The 24,329-nt window shown below is 42.5% G+C and overlaps 1 long non-coding RNA gene across 1 annotated transcript in view; it reads right to left on the bottom strand.

Moving 5' to 3' along the window:
• Nucleotides 1-3,813: 3,813 nt before the first annotated feature.
• The window catches only part of LOC143693909 (uncharacterized), a 185,343-nt gene continuing 164,827 nt past the window's right edge, over nucleotides 3,814-24,329 (bottom strand). Inside the window, exon 9 of the long non-coding RNA XR_013181910.1 lies at nucleotides 3,814-5,898. This is a non-coding gene — a long non-coding RNA (uncharacterized LOC143693909). The remainder of the gene's footprint in view (nucleotides 5,899-24,329) is intronic.

Here is a 24,329-nt window from a genome sequence, read left to right as displayed (position 1 = left end):
CACCAAAAGACAGCTAGGTAGGTATCCCAAATATAACATTTCAAGGGATGAATGGCTCTAGAAACTCCAAGGTACAGCACTGAATGAGCTATCTCCTCTGTGATGTATTGGGGAGAGGATTTGGTGGGATCCTGCCAGTTGGGACTCCAGGCTGTGGGGTGAACCTGGAAAGTCACTTTCTCCAAGTCTGTGCAAAACAGGAACAGTCTCCTGCTTTTCAGACTGAAAGGGCAGGATGAATTATTATGGTTGTTCTTTTGGTCCTCTCCAGTTATTTTTCTCAGTGAGCTCAGCTCTTTTATCAGGGTAGCAGGGCTCTAACATCTGAGAGGCTGGACAAGCTTAATCAGGGGTCATTTATGAAATGGGATTAAATTTTACTTGTAGTTTAACAAGAATCCAACTTTGTTATCCCCTGAATCATTGACATGTCAGCCTCTTAAAAACTTACATAGCCTAAACAAACTATAGGCTGTTGCTAAGGGAAATAATATAATATTATAATATTATTACAGCCATCTGTTGTAACAGTTCTCTGATGGAGACATTGTTTGCTTTTCAGATTTTTCTCAGGTTTGTATGGATGGTATTTCATTTGATTGCTTTTCATCACATTTCATAACACCATTCTTTCCTTAATTTTCAAAAACATGAGGAAGGATATTTTTCCAGGGCTGCAGAAAATCCTGGAAGCGAGGAATGCTTACAAGGGCAGCTAAGAACTTACCAAGATCTTCGGGAGAAGTCTGAAGTCCTTCACTCCTACAGCTCTCTCACACTCTCACCCTGTGAGTTAGCAAATCTATAGGATAAATAGATTGGTTCTGCATATGACTGAAGGACCATTTTTAGCACAGACTCAAAAAAAAAAATTGGGCATTTAGTATTATACTGTGGTACTGTATGAAATGCAGAGAGCTTGTAGACTTCTGCTGCTTCTCCATCTCTAGAGATGAGCAGAAGATGCAGCTTTTCATCTGGGGAAATTCCTATCTTTAATAACATTTGTGTTGGGACTATTTTTTCCTAATTTCCTAGCCCTTCTTGAAAGTTTTGTCATGTGAATCAGACAGTTCTTGAGATTTTGTCAGACATTATTACCTTCTCTGCGAAGTATGTATATGGCTTTGTGCTCTGCATAACCCAGGCTTGTGTAAAGATAAAATATTTAAAAATACACAGTTGGGTTTTCTTTACCTTGGCCTTCTTAAGTATAGAAAATAACCTCTCATGCTTGTGTTGAAGGAAAGTGTTTCTTTATGGGTTAGTGAAATAAGCTATTCAAAACCACTAAATCCTTCCAAAATACCCTTTCAGAGCTGTCAGAGTGAGAGACCTCAAGCCACAGTGCCAACAGCATGCTGTTAATGCTGCCTGAGGTGGAGGGAAGCAGGAGTTTGACACTGAGCCCATTCAGGAGTGGCACAGCATTCTATTAGTCAATTAATGGAGGCCATTAATTGATGGATACCACCATCTCAGGATGGAACCTTCTGTTGTTGTTATTAGATTTCTGAAGTCTGTACCTCTTCGGTGTATTCTCATGGCTGCTGATCTTCACTGACTCCTTCTGCTGCATGCTGTTCCCTCTCAGGTCAGGGCTCCTCCAAGGCTCTCCCTGCCGGGCTAACCCACCCCCTTTTAACCCAGTTATCTTCATTGGTCACAGCTGCAGTCCAATTAAGGACATCACAGCTGCAGCCCATCAAGGACAACTGGGACCTCTGAGGCAAAGCCTCTATACAGATATTCAAATACATTTCCTCTACTATATTTCCCCCTTTTCTTTTACATGAGTTAACAGTTGTACAGATGTTCAATTACAATACATACATTTCCCCATGGCTCACAGGCCATGTACAACCCCCATATTTCCCCATGACTCACAGGCCATGTACAATCCACATAGATCCTTGCTCAAAGGCCATACTCTTTCACAGCTCCTTGACCCAAAGGCTATGTTCTGTCACAGCTCTTGGCCACCACAGCTCTCAGCTGTCTTATCTTCTGTTAACTATCACATTGGGGTCACCAATTATTGTTGTTCTATTTCTCTAGAGTCTCATAATGATATTATCAGACTTCTAAAGTCCCTACCTCTTTGGTGTATTCTCATGGCTGTTGATCTTCACTGACTCCTTCTGCTGCAAGCCATTCTCTCTCAGCTCAGGGCTCCTCCAAGGCTCTCCCTGCCTGGCTAAGCCACCCCCTTTTATCCCCGTCATCTTCATTGGTTACAGCTGCAGCCCATCAAGGGCAACCGGGACCTCTGGGGAAAAGCCTCTATACACATATTCAAATACATTTCCTCTACTATAACCTTTCTTTTCCTCTCTTTTCCAAAGTGCTCACCCTTCCAGCAGCAGATCAGCAAGCCTCGTGTGCCTTTAGCCTAAAGCAAATATTATGAAAATACAAATGGAAAAATGCTTGAATTTTATTTCCTGCATTTTGCTCCTGGTTGAAAGAGAGTAGAGCAGGTCCTGGGGGCTTTTATCTGACACAGAGTCAAAAATGTCTGTTTGCAAACATAAGAACTTTAAATAATTCCCCCTACATTTCAAATACTGTTTTTTAATTTTCAGGTTATGTTGTCCTTAAAACAAAACCACATTTCTACACCAAAGGTAAATGTCCTTTGCCACTTAACACCTTGAAACCCACCTGTTGTGCTGTCTAGCACTGCATATGCCAATGCTAGAAATCAAACAGCAGAGTTTCCTCAAAGGTGGAAAATATCTAAGGCTGATATCTCAGAAGGAACCCTTAAGCTTTTGCTGTGATGGACATGTGATGGTTTATTTCTAAACAGACATGACAAGATTTCCTGACCTTCTACACAGGTAGGAAATGAGACACAGACACACATGACTAAGAAGGTCTTTGAATTGGAAATCACTCATACTTGTCCACTTTAAGAACTCCAGAAGAAGTTCCCGTGTATTGAAAACCCCACCTTGCTCCTGACTGGGACCAGATTTTCTCTTGGTATGGGGCAAGGGAGGTTTGCAGGCTTTATTTCCTGGCTTATGTAACTCAGTCTTACAAATTTAAAGTTTATGCCACCTTTTTTTTTTCTTTGCTACACCTAGGTTTTGAAGAAGAGCTTGAGAAGTGATGGTTATATATTATATTATATTATTGACCTTTTGATCACCTAAGCAATATATATAATTCTTTTTAAACTACACAGCTCATTGCATCTATTTTGCATACAATAACCCATTTCACAAAATGGTTCAGTACCTTGAGTAAGCAGCAGCTTTTCCCAATTAGCAATTTCAGAATTGCAACATTAATTAAAAACAAAGGCAGAAGCCTGTTCTGGTTCTGTGCAACCATGCAGATTTGCAACTCAGATTGCTGGGTCTTGCTCATGGAAACTCCCAGCAAAGGGGGGTGGTTGGGGTGGGGAGGAGAGCAGTATTTGTGCCATCAGTGGCTTTTCTCTGTGCTTTCAGAGGAAAAATTATTTTTGTCCATGTCAGTACCTATTTTCTTTATTAATTTTCCCTGTGCTTTAAGTCTCTTTGAAAATCTTTGGTATGTTATTGTGGGAAGGGATGAAGTGGATGCTTTCAAAATTCTAAGGACTATGTGGTACATGTAGGGATCATATGGAACCACAGTGCACTGACTTCTACACTCAAGGTTGGGTCTGATGATTTCTTTTCTAACCTTAATGATTCCATGATTCTATGACTTGCTTTAATCCATGGCACAGAAAATTGGAATTGTAAAGACACGCTGAGTTCTTTCCAGTGCTGGTGATTTTTTAGTGTCACTGCTGCATGAGGCACGTTGCTGCCAAAAGAAACATTTTTCTATGGATAATTTTCATTCCCTTGACTTCAGCATAATCCAAAGGGATGGGTGGAATAGTTTTTTGTTATTTATTGATGCCACAAACATGAAATGTGCCACTACAGAAGAGAGCAAACCAAACTGAACAGATGAGTGCCTGCACATAAGCAAAACGAGCTTCCCCCAAGTCTGTAAAATCTATAACACACTTTTGAGACTTAACAGTGAAGTTGATGGAGGACAGCCAAGACTGCCAGTGCCGTGACTTAGGGAAAAGGCTGCAAGTACAGCTCGAGGTCTATGAAATTCATGTACCATTTAGAGGGCAAAAGTAAAGGCTATGAAGAAAATTTTGCTGCCAGCAACACAGTCCCCAATTTAGTGCACAGTCTTTAGAAAGAAGCTTGGTGCAGGTAGATAAAATCCCATCTCTATCCTTGCCTAGAAAGTGACACAGAAAAATGACCCTCCCTTGAACCTTGTGGCCTTCTGTCAGAGGGTGAAACAAAAATTCTATCTGCCATTTTTCATCATTTCCATCCTCTTCTTAGCAAAACATCTCTTTCATGCTTGTTCAGCTTGGCTCATCCAATAGCTCCTTTTCATGCTGAGCAGCATGTGTTGAGATCCCCAGAGGATTTCTGCCTGGTTTTTTAGCCTGAGCCTGTAATTTTTCTTCCCATTAATATTCCTTGGATGTACCTGTTGTGCCTCTGCTTTAGATGTGTCAGTGAGCACTGCTGGGCTTAGAACCACAGTGGTTTCAATACACACCGGTGATTTGAGCCTCACCAAAGAGTGTTCCCTTAGGTGAAAATCTTTAGGTGAAAAATCATTCTGAAGAGAAGCATTAAGATTTCACTGTGCCAGATGGTGATTATAAGGAGATGTAATAATGGCAGCAACTTCAGTGCTCTGCACTGATTTCCTGGAGATCCTAGAAGGGGTGTTTGAAATCTCCCAACTGCCACTGCTGGTGGTGAAAGGAGCAGCCAGAAGAGAGGGAAAAACATGGAAGAAATCTGAGCTCAGCTGTGGGCTCAGGGCAAAGCAGCAGAGCCAGGCCGGTGTGGGCAACCTGTGCCCGTGGTTCTCTCTCACAGCAGCTCCTTGTTGGGATTAACAGGGAATGGCTCTGTTGCAGAGTGGTCTGTGAGGACTGGGGAAGCCACATGAGACAGCTTGGTTTCTGCAGCACAGCCTGATATATTCCATATGCTGCAGGAGCAGTTTTTCTCTACATCCCTCTTTATCTAGGCAGCTTCGGATGGAGAAACATCGCAAGCAAGGAAACAGAAGGCACAGGGAAAAGTCAGAAGCCCTCGTCTGGTTTCTGCCGGGGCTGAACACTGTTTGCTTTGGCTTCCAGACGTGGCAATTGAGCAACAGGAAATGTCAGCTCATTAGAGCCATCGCCCGGCATGGCACGATGATAGCAGCGCTCCCGCTGGCCGCGCTCCAGCCGGCGCGCTCCGCAGGGACACGGCTCGGTTTGATGGGAAGGGCTCCTTTCCCTCTCCGGGCAGGACAGTTTAGCGGGCTAGCTGGCTTGGCAGGCTGTTAACAGAATTAATTTGATTGCCTTGGCAGCGGTAGGAGGATGCATGAAGGAAACCTTCTGGCTCCGTTGCCAGTGTATAATACCAAATGATTATCATATACCATTGAACTGGTGCTGGATGAAGCGTGTGTGAGGGCTTGCAACAACTTTACCAAAAATAGTAAGTGCCATTTGAAGCTGGCAAAGCCGTGCTCGAGAGAAAACAAGCTTTCCAGTTACAGCCAGTCAGAACTTCACCCTGCAGGCCTGTTACTTGTCATGTTCCTGGGCTGTGTCATTTTTCATCCGCGCTCCGCCTGTGAAAGTACTGCTTTGTGTTATCCACCACTGAATTACATTAAAAGCCACAGCTGTCTGCTGTTGATGGAGGCTGTTTCCACTGGAGGATGGATACCTGCATTAATGACAGCTGGATTTGCTGTTGGACAACTTGTAGTCTTGGCACCCAGCTTGTTATTTTGCCTGAAAATGCACTGGGAAGGGTGTTGCACGTGGAGCTGTGCTTTTTACGTCTATAAACCTCTCGTATTTTTCTGGAATGAAAGAAAAAACCACTTGGCACATGATTCATTTGTATAAATACCTTTTCTTTAGGTACTTAATGCAATGCTAAGGGTGATGGAGAAGAAGCTGTAGGATTTAGCTGGCCCTTCAGAGGCAGGTCTCTCACTCCAAGTGACTAATGGTAAAACAGGCATTCTTCATCCAAAGGCCTGAAAGCATTTAAAAGCATTCAGGAGAAACCAGGTGCCTCTCCAAATTTAAAGCTGGAACTCAGTTTCCATGATGAGGCCGATATTGGCTCAGAATCCAAAATCAACACAAAATGGAATATCTATCTAGAAGCTGGCACAAGACTCGTGTCTGAGGAAGGGGTTTCCTGATAGATTTGGGATGGAGTGCCATGAAAAGTTCCTGATTTTGGACACTGAAATGGAGCCCATTGCTCCTTCCTCTCCCTTTCTCTTACTGTATGACACACACACAGCACTACTAGATTGTCTGTTGTAGGTGATGGCAAAAAAAAATAGGAGGGGGAGAAAGGGAGAGGAAAAATAAAAGTTTAAAGCATTAATATTTATTTTCTGAAGTTATCAATAAAAAATTAAAGCCCTGATCTCCTACAGAATCTGTTAACAGCTTTGTTAGAAGCGTAGCAAAGACAAAAGCCTGCAAGATAAATTTCAAAAAATTTTTGTTGCCTATGGAAAGCAATTTAACTGGAGTCAGAGACAAGTTTACAACAGGCTTTAAAACTTCCTTACTGCTTATAGGCTGTTGACTGGGTTTTCTTTAACAATAATTCATTCCATGATTTCCTACCTTTTATGATCTCCACTGGGCCTGAACAGTTGCATTTATATTTCAGTGTTCACATTTTCTTCCTGCAGCATATGCACATGCAGGTACATAGCTCTACATGCACACAGGAGCATGGAAAGCTCAGAAATTCCTAATGGAAAATATCACCAAGCTAATATTTTAATGGCAATTTCTGCAGAGTTAATAGATTTTTCATACAGATAGAGCAGCTGTCCTGGACAACAGAGAAGACAGTTCTTTACCCAGGACCAGTTTATGACTCTGCAGCCCGTAACAGGTGGCTTGTCTGAATGAGATCATACACCAGGGACATCCAAAAGTTTCCTGGTACCTCACACTCAATCCAAGTGATCTGCTTTTATAACTCATGATGTGTTTGAAGGAGCAGTGGTGTGACCAGCACCTTGCAGCACTGCTCACCCGCTCTTCCTTCTGCAGGGGTCAGTGGGAGGGGGAAAAAAATGGAAGATGAAAATATATGGATTTTGGTGGGGGCTGGCAGCCACTATCCAGCCTTGACGTCCATTGTGCCCTCAAATGAACAGGGCAGAGTTCCCCATGGATGGAAAAGGAATGGGAAGGGAAATCTGATCTCTCCACCGGTGTTTTTTTTTGTGCTGGTTGCCAGTGGCTCTGAGAGAAAGGGACCATGACCTGATCAAACAGCTGTAGCCCTGAATGCCTGGGGAGGTGGGAAGAAAAGAGGGATAAGGCCTCTGGCAGCTGGAGCAAAACGGGAGGGAGGGGGCATGAAAGGGCTCTGGGCTGCTGCTGGCAGCTGCTCCGGGTGGCTGGGCACAGTTCAGACAGGGCACTGAAGCCTGTCACAGAGCTCAGCTCCCCTGGGAGCAGCTGGCATGGTCCTCATCCTGGTGGCTTTGGGCTGGACACCTTCAGGTGGCATGGCATGGCATGGCATGGCATGGCATAGGAGAGAAAAGGGCTGGGAGGAGACAGAATGTGCCCTGTGAGGAAGGTCAGCCAGAGGAGAGGAATGGGCAGCAAGCTCTGAAGAGAAAAAAACATCACAGAAAGGGATGCAGAAAGAATCAAACCTAAAAATGGTCTGGTTTTCCTGCAATTTAAGGAGGACACAGTGAGGGTAACTGTGCACCAACAGCTACAGTGAACAATGCCATTCCCATGATTCTGCTTAAAGAACTTAAGATCTCATTTAAAATATCTATCTATCTATCTATCTATCTATCTATCTATCTATCTATCTATCATCTATCATCTATCTATCTGTCTATCCTGTTTATTAAGAAGCAACACTCTGGTTCCCAATGGAATTTCATAACCAGATGTTTTCTTCTGAATATCTTTGGTAGGTGGAACTTGAATCTCTTAGGATGTGCCTTAAAAAAAGTAATGCCCAGAGCTCAGAGCATAACAAGCCTGGTAACCCAATAATGACAATATTAACCACGAGCTGGTCCTAAGATGGCTTGGAAACATCCAGTTTCAGAGCCTGCAACTGGCCTTGGTGATGCCTGCAGTTCCTTTGTGGTTTTGCATTCATATTTTCCCTGGTTTCTTGGTGCTGCTTTCTCACGCTCACATGAGCAGACTGAATAATTAATGACACAAAGGAAACAGTGACTGTGAGTGAAGCTCTCTCAGCAGCATAAAGGGGGGAAAAACTGAGTTGTAATCAAAGAAATTACAGTTAATGTAAAGAGGTGGAAATGTTCAGAAAAATACAAGTGTTTCAGGACTGTCTTTTACATTCTTGTTTCGTCTGTTGGCTATGGTGTGGCTCTATGACTTTAAATTAAATTAGGTGCTTCAGAGAAACACTTTAGTGAGGTGGGTGCAGTGCATGGAGTATCACTGGCTGTTAAGGCTTGTCTTCTACAACTTGGAATGGTATAGAATTTTATCTTCATTGACACATTAGGTCTGCCAGGAATTGCTGGGTTTGCTCATTATTGATGTTCAACATGTTGATTCAGCGCGAGTGCATTGATATCTTTCCCCATGTAGCAGGAAGTTAAATATCCATCAATGTGGAAAATAAGGATATTTCTTCTTCTTGAGACTGATGTGCATTAGGTTCCTTAGAAAGGAAAAAAAAGTAGAAATCCAGTAGTTGCTGGGAAGAGCTATAGCCTGGTATTCCACCAAAAAAAGGGTACTATACATGAATCTGTTTGGGTTTTTTTCCATCTCTGGTACCCATTAAGAGAATCTAATGATTTTGTGGAGGGCAGAACATGATCCTGGAGAAATATCATGGGAATAGTACCAGGTTTGTTGGAAAGTCCATATTCACTTGGAACTCACACCCTTTCACTCTTTGGTGTTCTTAGCAGGGACTTGATGTACTTGTAACCTGAGTTCTGCCCATTGTCAGTGTGAAAAGCAAACAGGGACATGTTGTTCCACGTATTTTCAAATATATTCCAAAGGTAAGCAGTGCTGCCAGGGAAATACACACTTTTCACTGTGGCCACAGCTGCCCTAAGGTGTGCCCTCGTGTTCAGCCTGGAGGAATCTTCTCAGGATGATTTTTTTTGGCATGTGATGGCAAAAAAAAATGTTAGAGTGCTTTATCAGAGGTTATGAGACTGTTTGGAAAATAGGACAACAGTGAGAGGTTTGAGGCAGCATGAACATACCCTTTCCAAGAGCATCCCTGAAACCACTGAAACCTCTCTGACACTAAACTGCAGTCTTTAATGGCCTGAGCAGAATAACAACAACAGCAATAATAATAACAATAATAATGATTCAAGGGAGCTGTAATAATAATAATAATTTTGCAGCTGATCTGTGTTTGTTTCCTTTTGTGGCGCTGGCTGGAGGCAGCACACAGCTGGTGGGCTGTGCATGGTGCGGGCTCTTTCCAGCCTGCACCATTATTTCCAAATCAGCAGCTTGCTCTTGACTTGCCCTAAACTCTGCCCTGTTCAGAGGAACAATGCCTGCAGGGGAGAGAGATACTCCAAAATTGCTCTTAGTCCCTCTGTGATGATTTTCCCAGATCCTTTTTCATTACTTTTTTTTTTTTTTCTTTTGGTTTTTTAGGTCCACAAGTGTAGCAGAGAGATTTATGTGAGAGGCTTGATTAAAGCCCAGCTGCTCCATACAATCTGGATCCCAAAACATCAGGACACTTTTGGGTAAGTTCTGCTATCTTCAGTAGTGATGCAGCATCATTCTTCTTCCCAGGTGTTAAAAACCCACCAGCACTGAGAGCTTCTCACAGCACAGGAGTATTTAATGAGGAAGGAACATGTGCTTGCCAACAGAACCCTTTGCCACATGGAGGCTCTAAAAGTTCATTACAAAACACAGATACTGCTGGTGCCACAAAGGCACTGCCACAGACAGCATTTCATGTGGCTTTGCCATGTTTCACCCAAAGCAGGGCTAAAGTGAACATAGAAAATTAGCTTTTCCTTTCTGAGGTTATTTGGGGTGATTTTGGAAGTCTCTCTTAGGGCCTTTACCAGGCTTATGAGGACAAATCATTGAACTGTCTTCTGGGCTGCCCCACAATGAAGGGGCTGGCCCTATGGAGGCACCTCCTGGAGAGGGAAGAAAGGGGTTCCTTTTTTATTTTAGATAAACAGTTTTTCCAAAAAGAGAAATTTGCATTCCAGGGGTGATACTGTGCTTTTTCTAAGCTTAACTTCTCTGCCACTTGGGGCATGACAGCTATTGAATGACCCACCAGCAAAATCAAACACCAGCAAATCCATCATGGGGCTTCTTGGGAGCTGCCTCATGCAACCCTGGCTTCTGGAGCCCAAAATCACCCCTCGGGAGGAGAAGACATTCCCATCCACAGAAGATCATTTCTGGAGGCCATGGCACCCTCTGGCTGCCCCTGAGGGAGCTGGATTACCACTGACAGCCAATATTTGTATGTTTTGTTGACACTTTTTCAGCCACAGTATTTTAATGACAAATCTAAGCTGGTTTTATAAACAAAACTTTAAGTCAAGGCATTTTTTCCCCACTGAATTTTTTTAAAAAACAGGGAAAGGAATCTTTAAGCCCCATCTATTAAGGGTTTTCCCCACAGAGAGAAGATCACATTGCAAAGCATCCAAAGGAACATTGTATTTCAACAGATTATGTTGTGCTCACTGCCATTAGGAACTCTCTGGCAGCCCAGATGTCACAGAACATGTTACCAAATTTTGAGTTGCAGTGAAATTGTTGCATTTGTTGGGTTATCTGCTGAGGTGAATAATCTGAGAGCCTACAAAACTAGACTCTGCTCATAAGTCATCCTGTAACCTGAGGTGAGTTACCACCTCTTGCCTCCAACTCCCCAGATAAACTGAAGAAAAATCAAAGAAAATCAATATCCTTCCCCACCCTTCCCTTTTGCCAAATCCTTTCAAATATTCAGGCAAAAGGTGGTAGGCAAGTGAAAACCACCCTGCGTTGGGGAATATTTCCATTTCTAATTTGCAGAGGAAAGCAACACTTTTACCCCCTCACTTTGAAGAGGGGGAGAGAAGTGATGCTGCTCAAAGTAAAAAGAGATTCGTTTTATTTTGTTAATTGCAGTCCTTTTGAAAAAGGATCCTCAGCCTGCCGGTGAGGTGCTAATTAATGTGAGGATGTGGTGCACCGTATAATAAAGGCTGCTCTTGAGGAATGTGAGTGAAGTAGGGATTGCTCCCGAGGTGCTGATGTGTAAACAAGATTGCTGCAGAGGTGGGCCACAGGTAAGCTTGACTTTGCATTTTTTGCAAGCTGCTGCCTTGCTCTTTGTGTTCATTTGTAGATATTTTCCACAGTGGGGAAGTGAGGAAGAGAAAAATCATTCCCTAGTAACCACCACTGAATTGTCAGACACAGCACAGCTCCTGTCTTTAGGATAGGGAGATGCTCAGAGCAACAGAGCTAAAAAATTCCTATGTAATGAACAATCAGCATTTTAAAACCCTAATTAAGATTCCCTAATTTTATTTTACACTCTGATTGTCTGACTGTTATAGTGGGTAACTTTGGCCCCACGTTGACAAAAACCTTTTCAGTCTGTAGACACTCGTTGGCATTTTAGTTCTGCATCTTACATTTCTTCAGATTTCATCTTGGTAATTTTTGGTTTTCAGACAGAAACAATGGGAGAAGAAATTCAGGGAGAAGAATTGATTATCTCTCTGGTCCACAAGAATTTAAGATTTTCTTAAGCCTCTATTACAGAGGCTTCTGGCCTTCTTAAGTCTATTACAGAGACTTCTGGCTTTACATTTACGACTTCTGGAGGGGAACTTTGCTGCCATATATTGATAGTATTGGTGATAACATTGATAATGGGGTGGCAACTGTGACCTACCCCCTCAATGACTCTCTTCTGCAGCCAGTTTTGACTTACAATTGAATGGGAAAACATGCCAGTGACATACTGAAGAAATCCTGGAAGAAAATGCATCCCATGTTCCCAAACTGAGCAATGTTTGATCTGACTGTTACTGTCTGAAGTACAATACTCCCAGATGGACTGGAGAGGGTGAATCTGAGTAGGCAAACAGCAGTGGCTTGCTTGCAGACAAGTTCAGCCATATTCTCCTGGGGAATTCAGTGCTCAGGAAAGATTTTCTCTGCCTTTTCTTTTGCATTATACAAGAGGACAAGCCCAGGGCATGTCCAGTTTGTGGATCCAGTGGAGGATCCTGCTCTTCAGCAGGTGAGTTTTGTTCAGATGCTGGAGAGGGAGTCCTCCAGCTGTGAGGAGGTTGCAATCCCAAGTTACCTGAGAAGTACTGAGTATTCCATGAACCCTTCCCTTCACTAACCCCCCACCAGATGTGTCCACTTCTTTAGAAGACAAATCTGACTATGAGCAGTGAAGGAGGAATATCCTCTCTGCTAGAAGAAAAATAGTGAAAAGATAGATTGGAATAGCTGGGATTGCTTACACTCATTACTCAGAGCCAGAGGAAGGAGCTGAGGGTCAGAGGAAGGACAATAGGTCCAATCCAGGGTGTGTGGAGGCAACTTTTGGTTGTCAGCTGGCCAAGGTTAGTGTCACCGTGCTGTCAGCAGTCCTCTTGCAGTCCATTGGGAAGCGTCCAGCGGAGCACAGCTGGGTGAGGAACATTCCAGGCCCTCAGCAAACAGCAGTGCTCCCACAGCTGGGGTCACTGGGAGAGGCAGGGCAGCTTCCATGCAGGTGTGTTACAGTCCCCAGCTGTTGTGGGGACACCCCCTGGCCCCCTGGGGAACATCTGGCTGGGAATACAGAGCTGGAGCTGACCAGGCTGATGCCATTCAGGGCTTTCTTACCTAAAGTGCAAGGTGGTCAGAGGTTTTTCCAGCAGAGAGGAGATGCTTTTCCAGTGTGATATACCAGCAGATGAGGGAAAAAGGGAGAGGATTGACCAAGCCTCTTGAGAGAAGAATATTTCACCTGAAAAATGTATCATTGCATTGTGACTAAAATGTTTTCTCAGAGAAAATATTGTGGTTTCTTCTTTGGGAGAAGGAAAAGGAAGAATATAATTTTGACATATTGAGGTCCTTCTGGAGTGGATTGTGTCTTCTGGAGGTTGCTTTTTTCATTTCTAGAAATATTTCTGAATTCTTGTGCCATTGCATTTTCAAATCCATGATCCAAAGGGAGAATAACTGGGAATATCTACACATATGTTAAAAAAACTCCACAAAACATGCTAGATAGCAATTCTATTTACTGATTTCTCTTTATCTCTCTATATAAATTTTCTATAACCCTGCTGGCTATAAGTTTCATAAGGTAATAATTTTTTCAACTGCACTGTTTATATGGTGTGGAGATATGCTTTTTTGGCAGTCCCAATATTCCAGGCTTGTCATACATTTCATGTGGAAAAGCAGAACTTTCCCAGATGTGGAATAGCAGAATTTGGTGATTTTATTTTTATATTTACCTTGATAGGGCCAAAGCAAAATCTTATTGATTGTAAACCACTGGGGAACCATTTGATCAGCATTGAGCAGAGTACAGAACTACTGGGGTTTTTTCCCAGTCTTCAAAGAATCATTAGCTATTTTAGAAAATTAATGAAAGTCTTTAAAAGAGACCTTGGGTAAGAGCTCCTTTTGTTTCCAAAGTTTTTCTCCACTTCCCACACGCATTCAGCCCACTTCTGGATATATATTTAAGGCAGAGAGAGCTCCAGGCTGTTTGTACAATGAAATTGGCAGGAGGCAATCTTTCATTCACTCACACAATTGTGCCCTTAGAATATAAGCTATGAACACAACTAATATGATAATTAAATGATTTGAAAAGATACCAAATAAAATAAACAGTTCCACATCAGCTCAGTAATAAGAATAATCTTACTTTCAGAAAGTGCATTTTATCTTGAAGGCTCCCAGAGCTGCCAGTACTTTGCACATGTCCAGCCACAGATCAGAGCCTGGTGAGAGGCACTGCTCCCCATGGGGAGCGCAGCCAGCATGCCCCACACTGAAACCTGCTCAGGAAGGGGAGCTGAAAGCCAGATTTGGAGTAGAAAGTGCATGACTATGGTTATACATGGAAAAGATTGCCAGAGAAGCTGTAAATGAAAGATTTTGTGAGAGAACTCTGTTGTGATCAACCAACACAACATGCACACGTGGCCTCTCCAGTGGCTCGGGCTGTAACAGCCCAGGATTTCTGAGAAGCAGCAAAGCAGCACTGATAGTCAGAGAACCATGGATTGGGTTGGGTTGGAAAGGAACTTGGAAAGATCATGTCATTCCACCTCCCTGCCATGGGCAGGGACACCTTCTCCTAGACCAGGTTGATCAAAGCCTCATCCAAATGCGTTTTGAACACTTCCAGGGATGGCACATCCACACCTTCTGTGGGAAACTTGTGCCAGCGCCTCACCACCCTCACAGGGAAGCATTCCAGAAACTTCCCAGAACCAGCTCTGGTAAACAGCACCACACTATTCCTGCTCCCTCTGCTGGGGTTTTTCTGGATCTCCCGGACACCAGATACAGACACAAAGCCACATTTCCACTGATGAGGGTTTTTTTAAAGGAACTCTGGTGGAGAAGAAATCATTTCTGCCTGTTGCATCCACAGCAGTGCGGGTGAAGATGAGCACAGCAGCGTAACTGAGAGTCTCCTCATTACCCTGCTGTAACTGTATCTCAGAGGGAGACAATAGCCCCAGGCTTAGATTTTCTAAAAATTTATCTGTATCAAAAGGGATCTTGTACAGGCAGAAAGCAGCAAGTTGATTTTTTCCAAGAGCAGCTTTGCCATTTTAAGCAGTTGTTGGCTTAATAAGTGAAATAGCTCAGGGCTGTGTGCATGCCACAATGATTGCATTCTGTAAGAAAAGACTGTGCCTGTGGGTCTCCAAGGTTCAGAGCCAAGACTAGTCATACTTGTGGTCTTTAAGTCACAACCCCAAGCTATTCTCACCAGCGTAGATAAGGGATAGCTGATCATAAGAATAACACCGATTCCAAAATAACTAACCACAGCAAAATGAAAATGACCTAGTGGAGCAATACAAAGGGCGTGTGATTGACAAGATAGCTGCTCTTTGAAATGTACTGCAGGCAGTAAATAGCATCTTATGCCCATAAGGTATTTTCTATCTTAAAGCCAAGAATAATGATCTGGCATCTGTCCTTCCTGAGTGAGGATTCAGTTCTCAAGGCTGCGGCAGCTCCCTCCCAAAAGCCTCTGGAAATGATAGCAGGGGTGTGCTCATGGCTTGTAATTATACCATGGGGTGCTTCTCCTCTTTCTTTCCAAAAGGGCTTCTCTCTAATAGAAGCAGCTGTGCAGGGTGGAGGGGAGTTTTGCTTCTTACACTTGTGCTGAGATGGATTTAACTCCCATTTGCATATCCTTGGAGTGGGCAGCCAGGCAAGGAAATGCAAGGGCCGATTCCTAGTTTATCTTTGCCCTCACCAAAATCCAAGTGGCATTTCTGCTCATTTCTACCAAAGCAGCTGCAGGGCTCTGCTATCACTGCCTTGTAATCGCTGTAATATTTCCATTTCCCCCGTTTGTGGCATGGTGCAAATATAACCACGTAGGGCTGTGAAATGTGACATTCCATGGACCTGATGCCAGGAGGGAAGAGTTCCCAAGGTCTGCAGCAGCAAGATTTGCCCATGGCACTTTGGCAGCCCATCCCAGCACCTGAGCTGCACGACCATTCTCACCTCACAGGTGAGAATTCCTTTGTCACAGGAGCAACAGGAATCAAAAAATGTGAATTAGCCAACAGATATTTGCCTCTTTTCTTTCTTTCTTCCCCCCTCCCTTCCCCAGTATAGACTGGAATGCAATCTGGTGAACAGAAAGCTCTTGGAACATGTCAGATGGCTTTGAGGAAAGCAAAATGCTCCTTCTTTCAAGAATGGTATATTTTCTGATGTTGTCATGGAGCTTTTTGTTGGTTTGTTTCGTTTTGTTTTTTAAGTGAAAAGGAGAATTGTAACTTCCTTTACACCAGTGCATTAGCATAATACATTCCTGCCTTCAGGTACTGTATGTCATTGTTGTGAGTACATTTTGACATCTCTCACACTTCCAGCACTCCAAAGATCCATGACAGAGCTGAATGAAAACTTTTTTTTTTTTTGGACTTGGCAGGAGCAGTAAGAACACATAAAACCTGCCAGCTGTCAAGGATGTAAATGGTGATTTTGTTTCACTTTTTTAATGAATTAAAGCAGGATTGAAATCTGTCCAAAGACAGCATGTTGGGCCTTGCAAGGAAAGAAAAAATGAAAGGGAGGGATTTTTTTTTCTCTTTTGGCAGTTATGCTCACACAGTGTTTATTCTTGGTAGCACAGTATAGGACAGAGCTACTCTCCTGGAAGAGCTTTGTCTGTGGCAGGAACTGGTTTCAAGAGAGAAAGCATTTGAAGGATTGAAAAAAAATCTTAGTTGTGCCTTATTTCAATGCAGGCACCTAAAAACTACTGCACTCACCACTGCTTTGGAGAAGGCTAGCAGCAAAGCAGTGGCAGAAGTCATTTTGTGTGCCATTTACAGGATGAAGCCAAACAAAAATCTGATGGATTTTTCTTATAGATCGTGTTTTTGATGCCACTTTTTGGGGTGGGGACAGATGTGTCTTTCATCTGTCAGGCTGGCATCATGTACTTCTGAGGACACTGTGATGAGACCCTCTGGTCTCTCCTTTTTCCTCTTCAGGGGTGAAAATATGGTAAAGAATTTTCCAGGTGCTTTGCTTTTTATGCCCTGATTTCTGCTTCTCAGGTGATCTCCCATTCCAGAGCCAGCCAATTTCAAGCTGTGAAGGGGTTATCAGTTATGAAGGCTATCTCAGCGCCTCAAAAATTGAACTGCAGATGTTTTAAACATCTGGCAATGTCCCTCAGCACTGGCAGAGGGAAATGAAGCCTGTTCTTTAGGAAAATGGAGTGCCTAACATCAGAACAAGCTCGTATTGACTGATGTTCCTGGACCAAGGAGCATCCTGGAAGCACAGCTCAGCTCTGGATTTGGGGCAAGCCAGGCACAATCTCCAGCAGTGTGGGCTGAGCTGGTCCTGTGTACAGCATGGAGGAGGTTCCATGTGCCTGGCAGGAGGTGCATGGAGCCCATTAGGTCTTGCAGGGGTTTACAAACAGGATTCAACTTGGCCTTTGTGAACACACCTATTAATCCAGTGTGGCTTCTCAGGCAAGCCAGGTTCAGGCTGTACTTCAGATTTAGACAAAGTAGAAAGGAAGAAATTGGTTCAGAAAAAACAAAAAAGAGTACTAGCTTCTTCCAAAAAAACTCAAGGTGGACCCAAATTTCTGAAGAAAATGTAGAACTCCCTTTTCCTCCCCTCTCTTCTCTCCCAGCCTCCTAAACCTCTGGCACCTACCCACTTCAGCTGGAACAGAATGACTCTTCTCCAGTTTCCAGCCTCTCCTCAAGTAGGAAGTATAGAAAATCTCACAGGAAAGCCTTTCCTTATGAGCTTTCCAGGCAGATTTTTCTGAATAAAGAGAGTCTTACACATATCAGCTATTTATTAAGTCTTCCATCCCCAGCTTGAATATAAGTCTTGAGACACAGCATGTGATTACAGGATGACAATCTGCTAAACCCTACAACCTCTTCAGTAAACTTTGTAGGATTGTAGGAAATATAATGACAGCTTGGACTCTTCAGTTCTCTTTTTTCAAGAGAAATCTTCATTTACAGCAGCATGCCAGGTAATTCCAGCACTTAGAGAGAAAAGGGTAACTGATGAAATGTGGCAGCTCAGCAATAAACATTAAATTGCAATATTTTCCTCATTTTGGGGCAGTTGTGCATGCTCTGCAAAGACACAGAGCAGGCTCCCCCACCTCAGGATCCTGCTGTTACTCAGCATCTTCTTCCTCTGTCTCTGAAATGGGGAAAGCTTGCTCAAAGAAATTTCCAACTTCCTCCTCCTTGCTGGAAATGAAAGCACGAGAGATGAAAGGGAAGGAATCCCTGCTGCCTTTCCAGGTCATGCTTTTCTCCCCCTCATTAGGGTCTGGGCTACCTTGCTCACACTATGAGACCTCCCCTAGCAGGGGTGAGACTCATCTACCTCCACCAGTTGGGTCCACAGCATGTACAGCCATTGATAAAGGGATGAACAGAGCAACTTAACCACTTAAATCTGGGTGGACACAGGGGGAAAGACAGGAATGGCTGAGGGGGGAGAGGAGCCCCCCAGGTCACAGCACATTTCATGCCACCAACACACAACCCTGAGGTAAATCTTGTGCAGGAGAGAAGTCAACAGTGATTATTTACTTGCTGAAGTGGTAATTTGTGCTGTATTATGAAAAGTTTTAGGTTTCCTGATGTATGGGAGGCAAAAAGCCCCCAAATTAGGATGCTTGGGTTGGCATCTTCAATGGAGGGAAGGTGCCTGGTGTTTAGCCTCACTTTCTTTGATGGAGCCGCAGCGCTTAACCGTGCTTAATCCTTTTTAATGAACACTTTGCTGATGCAAATCAGCCCACAGATGTCTATTTAAAGGAAAACTCTGAAAAATCTGTTGGGAGACTGTCTCTGTAAGATAGACTCGGCCAAACTAAAGAGTGCCTCACAAAGGTGAGTGAAAAATAACTGCAAGTTAAAAACACACTTCAGGGAAGATGGTTCAGAGGAGAATGTTTTTCAAAGTGGTGAATTTCTCATTTCATAGTTATGAAAAGAAAAATAATCCAATTCTACTCTTGTCTCCAGAAATAGTTCAGAACAGAGAAATAGAAGCACTGTTTTCAAACAGGACTTTCCTGTCCTTTAAAACTACTTTCTTTCCAAAGGCAGGAAAGAGCACAAAGTAACAGTGGCTGTTTTGCCAGTTGGAAAGCATTTAGAAAGTGTGAGAATGTGAAGGGGGGAGAAAAATCACATCCTTAAGCTTTGTCACTGTTCCTCAGCTGGAAAAATATTGGAAAGCAGAAAAATGTTTCTTTTTTCATACATCCTTAATTCGGGGAATGGTTCCATAGGAAAGCCATTGTCTCCCAGGAAAGATATTCCACTGAGAAAAATCAAGAATTTTCCAGCACTCTCTAACCACATGCCTTGTTTTCATTTCTACCCACTGACTGATAAACAGGGCATTTTTCAGGCTGACTATTCTACTCCTCCAATGTGTTATTACAAAGCATGTGGCCAGGTAGATCCTTCTGAGCATTATAATTTTCCATTTTTTTTTCTCTTAGTGGATTTTTAAAAAGAGCTCTAAATATACACTCACATATGAACAGGAGGTGAACATTTCTTTCTGAGAACCCTGCTCATTTAGGAAACATTTCAAACATTTTCAAGAGCAGGATAATGAGGAGCACATACGAATTTACAGCTTGAGTCATTACTCAGTGACTTTTCAAGTTCAATTTGCCATCTCTAATTATTCTTATTTTACTGCTTTTAATACTTTGAACAGTTTTTGGAGGGCTTAATCAATCAAAAGTGTCACATTGCATAAAAATTTGACTTCCTTGAACTGGTGACCTTCTGCCCACATCATCCAGCTTTGCCTGATCACCCTTCCCACCCTCACTGGTAGTTATTTTAATCACACAACATTTGGGGTAGTCAGGACAGTGAGTGATCCAAATGCACCCTTTTGCCCAAGCCATCATTTGCAAATCATTGCACAAGGTGCATGCTTTCCCCCTTATTCCACCAGAGGCCATTGCTTAAAAGATCCAGTTCCTGTAAAAACAATCCCAGGTCAGCACTCAGAGAGTGATGGAAGGGCCCATTTCAGTCGTGTGGTTTTTGGCACGGAACCACGGCGAGTGCATAATCTGTATAAATGTTAGCTTTCTAAACAAACAGAACCTCTGCTTGCACAAAGACACACAATGAGGTTGAAACTTGTTTCTTTCATTAAGCAACCTTTCAAAACCAGGGCTTGTTTTGTTCTAGACACCCGTCAATCCTGACAGATCCCAATAAACAAACAGCAGCAATGGCAACAGAGCCAACTGAGCTGCCCTGAACACTTTGCTTTCTTTCCTCAAGTATGGAAGTATTTTGTCCACCATCCAAACACAGAGATGTTGGAGTGGAAATGGGAAAGTTTTTGGGGCTTTTACCATGCTGTGGTGGATGTCAGTGGAGGGATGCCACCAAGCAATCCCATGGGCAAGGCTTGAATTCCATCCATGACCCTTGGGGGATGTGGGTGATGTGAACTTCCCGCTCTGGATCTGTGAGGGTTATATGGGAAAAGTCAGCTGCTGGCAGTAGTCATCCCTCAATACCCTGTCCAGACCTGACCCATTTCCAAGCTGCAATACTCTAAGCAAAAATTCCTTTGCTTGGTGTTGCTATTGCAATTTCACCATGGTGTCACTGATGTATACAAGAATTTGGGGTTTTTTTCAGTCTAAAAAGGGACAGCAGGAGTGATCTGTTTATGAGCTTAAAATAGCCTGGAAAGTACAGAGGAAAAAATAATTTGATCCATCTCAAGCAATTATATATTTTTTAAAAAAAGTTCTCTAAATATTTTAGTGCACTGTAGTATTTTTGAAAGTGATGGAAAAGTAGTGTTTTGTGTCCATTGTGCTAAAAATGCCTTAAAAATCCATCATTTCCCAGCCATCTATTTAGGAAAGCAAAGCTCTGCAGATGAAAAGACACAGAGGCAAACAGCAGTTGCCCATGTTAAAATGCTCTTTGTCTGTGGGCTCTGTTCCACCTCCTCCCACTGTCTTCTGGATGCTCATAGGTGCCCTTGCACCAGGCAGGCCTACATTTATTGGACAAAATTTTGCATTTTATTTTCTAAAATCTAAATCAGCATTAATTATATCCTTTCACTGGACAATATGTAACATGCTACCTTTCTGGGAAAACCAGAACATGGAAAATAAACACGTTTTATCCGAGAATGCACAGCTCACATGACAGATAATGCAGGGATTACAGAAGATGTGATTTCTGTGCACTGACAATACAGACATGCTGTTTCTGGAAGAGGAGGAATTTTGGGTTTAATGTAGGTGGGGTTTAAGTCACTCAGCAGCTTGTCTGAGGCAAAAGTACAATACATGGCTTTTACTTATAAGAAAGAAGGCACTAAGATGATTTACTGCTTGTCACATGACACTAAAACAACACATGGTTACACAGGTCATTTTAAGATGAGTTTTTTCTTTGACTGCTCTGCACACTGGTGGAGTGCAGTGTATATTCAGGAGTGTATATTCATTTTATTCTCAGTGAGTAAAGGCATCAGATTAAAAAATTTAAAAAAAAAATTTAAGACTCCCAAAAACCTGAACACAAACCAAACCAAAATTAACCCACCTAGCTCACTCAAAAACCCTTGCAAATAGCTACAGCAAATTTCCCAGCACTTCAGCATGATTGACATGTGGGAGTCATGTTCTGGCACAAATATATCCTGATGAAGTTATCCCTTCAGTGGTCACAGAAGGTCATCCTTTATGTCTTTGCTCCTTTGTCAATAAGGTCTTAGGTAGTTCCCCTCCCATTTTCATGTCTACACATGATTTCCTAGTTTATTAACAATTTGGTGGCTTCCATTGTGTGGTGGCTTTTTTTTGTTGTTGACTGCCACCTCAGCTTTGCCAAAGTGTCTCTTGATTTGCAACTGTGAAAGGAGCTCTGGGGCTGGGGCAGTGTGACCCATCACCTCTCCTTATCACCCCCAAGATGTGCAGAAAGGAAGGGATCAGGATTAGCAGATCCAGCCTGGTGCTCTGCTCCCATTCAGAGCTCAGAGACAGCAAAGCTGTGCCGTGCACTATTCACTGATTTTCACACCACCAAGCCCAAAATCCCCTCTCAGTGCTCCCTGGCAGATGCAGCTCTCAAAGAGTTTATCTGTCTCACCCAAAAAAGAGGACAGAAGAGCTGCAGTATCCTCCCTTTCCTCTGAAACAGTTTTGCCTGCTTCCAGAGGTAGAAAAATGCAACACAGGGTTCCCACAAACTGCCTTAAGCCTCCTAAGAAAAGCACAGTGAACTACACCTTTGCTGAGCAGCTAAGACAGCAGATTTGAGCTTTTTATAGCTCGAGTCTGTCATTCAATTGGCAAACAAGTGAATTGTATATTAATTAAAAGTGACATATCAATTAAATATTAAATTAAAGTGAATAATATATTAATTAAAATCCCTGAAAACTGCATTGAGTGTCTTTTTAGTGGCCATCTGATCTTGGTCTAAATTAGGTTTCTGAATACCCTAGTGTCTTGATAGTGTCTTTTGATTCTTCCTCATTTTTAAAAAGAAATCTTCTGAAATGCCTAAAATCTCTAAAGGCATTTGTGACATTTCAGAAAATATTCTGGGGCTCTTGTCAGCATGGAAAACTGCCTGAATATCATCAATAAAACATGATGAAACATAATTTTCTCTCAATTATGTAATATTTTCCATTTTTTGAAGTACGAAAGATATGTAGATGAAAACACTCAATTCTATAGATGACTTGAAAGTTCAGAATTGCCCTGGAGACCTTTGTGTCAGCCAAAGCAGATGATGCAATAAAATTACACATACAAATACTTTAACAGGTTGTTCCTAAAACTAGAATCCTGTTTATTGGAAACTCCCTACCTTTGGCAATTCTCATCAGTTGCTATAATAAATACTCTGTTTTCTGCAGAGCATAAGAGAAGCTCTGAAAGTGTTTGTGAGCTTTTTGCATTGTCTTCCAACAACCCCCAAACCAAACAGTGCTCATAAATCCATCCTTTATCCTTGTTTAGTTATTAAATGTTTCTGTTGGATCTGCTTCCGAGACGTTTGAACTTTTCAGCTGGCACTTCAGTAATTTGTGACAGGTCATAAGTGATCTTTGTTAAGGGGCTTCAACAACCTCTAAACTCTCATGATCTGTTGGCATTGCAACTCTCTGAAAACCCCCAAAATCTGACTTTTAAAGCAGCTGAACTTTTCTTATGCAACACCTTAGCACTTTCTGGCCTTTTGGATGCCTTGACTCTGGTTGATCTTGTTTAGAAACTGAATTCTATATAAAGAATATGTTTTTATGCCTTTTATCTATGGACCTTACAGACAAACATGTAGGACATACAGAACTATTGCTTACAATATGAAATATAATCAAAATATATGCACATACAGTGGAAGTGGGGTAATTGTGGAATAAAAACGGCAAGACAAGTGGCCAAGCACACTTGTGAAACTAAAATTTAAAATTGATTTGAAATATATTCTTTTGAAAGAATATGTATTCAAATTTCACATATATCTATTTGAAATATTTTCTTGGGCTTTTGTAGGTCACGTAGATATTTACAGCAATTTGAAAGAGGAGCTGTGTGGTATTTTCAGGTTAAAATCTCCGTTTGTCTATAATGTTTTCCTTGGTGCCATTACTCCTCCCTGACAGGTGAGGGGAGGTTTTGACACTGTTAATATAACACAGGGTGTTAATCTTATAATCGCCCTGTCAGCACTTCGTGTCAGGGTGTTAATGGCCACCTTTCAGCCACTCAGGCTCGCCTGCCAATAAAAACACTGCCGGCTCCTACCCAACCAGCAGCGACTCTGCCCTTTCCCCAAAGAACAAATACGAAATTTCACTAGCCATGCGGCTCTAAAAGATGCTCCTCTCTGTTTATTTCCTCTTCCTTCTCTGCACCCCTTGGCACACAAAGCACCTCTGACACTGAGGCCTTTTAATGCACTTTGCAGGCTTCATGCTATTTTAAAATATGCCTTTTCCTTTTTTTTTTAATTTTTAATAAACATAACCCCTTGGACAGGATGAAATGAGATTTTTTTTAAAGCAGTGAGAAGCACAATGATTTGCCACAGCACTGAGCTATTTAAATGTAAGCCAAAGACAAAAGCTGTATTTCTGTAATTTCTCAGTGGTTGCGAAGAGTCCGCATTTTTCTCTCTACACAGGAGAGGGGCTTTTCAAGCTTCCTGGCAGAAGGAGTTGCACAATTCCAGATGACTTACTTTATATGCCTAGAGGAGCTTTATTACACAAAGGGAGACAAAGAGAGGAAGAGGGAGAGAGGACACACTCAGAATAATAAACAAAGAAGAATAAACATTCCTGCAGTTATGCCTAGGGATTCCAGATGCTGCTCCATCCCTCTGCAAGGCCTGCCTGCCTTCCCACACCTTCATGAATATTAAATACAGGTTAACATTCAGTGAGGTGTGGGGAGGCCAGAGCTGTGATGAAACCCCACAGT

The sequence above is a fragment of the Agelaius phoeniceus genome, chromosome 4 (genome assembly GCF_051311805.1).
Source record: "Agelaius phoeniceus isolate bAgePho1 chromosome 4, bAgePho1.hap1, whole genome shotgun sequence".
In the NCBI taxonomy this organism is placed as follows: domain Eukaryota; kingdom Metazoa; phylum Chordata; class Aves; order Passeriformes; family Icteridae; genus Agelaius; species Agelaius phoeniceus.
This window is presented reverse-complemented; position numbering and strand designations above follow the sequence as displayed.